Source organism: Opisthorchis viverrini (genome assembly GCF_000715545.1).
Source record: "Opisthorchis viverrini unplaced genomic scaffold opera_v5_1205, whole genome shotgun sequence".
NCBI lineage: Eukaryota > Metazoa > Platyhelminthes > Trematoda > Opisthorchiida > Opisthorchiidae > Opisthorchis > Opisthorchis viverrini.
In genome coordinates this window covers 5,552-5,952 of record NW_008753036.1, presented here as the reverse complement: position 1 = coordinate 5,952, position 401 = coordinate 5,552, and positions in this window count along the sequence as shown.

Here is a 401-nt window from a genome sequence, read left to right as displayed (position 1 = left end):
CTCAACTCAGAGGAAGCCATAAGGAATCCACTCCCCAGCTGGTAGATTGCACCTGTAACTTAGCGGTCATTTTTTTCACAATCGGCAGTTGAACTATTTGCGCATCTTCTGTCTATAGCGATCTTTATATCGTTATTGCTTTTTCAGATCCTATGGTCACAATGTTTGAACTTCTTACTTTGCTGTACTAGTCGATGTACGGGTAGACCGATCAATTATACAGTGATACGAGTTGTCTACTGAACCGTTCCCTTAGGTCTCACTAAACACAGAACGGTTAATTAGCAAGGGCGGCGTCAAGGGACGCAAAAGTTTTCTACTCGCCCGATTTTCCAGTCAATGTTTTCATACATAGTTCTCTGATTACTAGATGGTTTTCAAGTTGTTCCGCAGCGATTTTG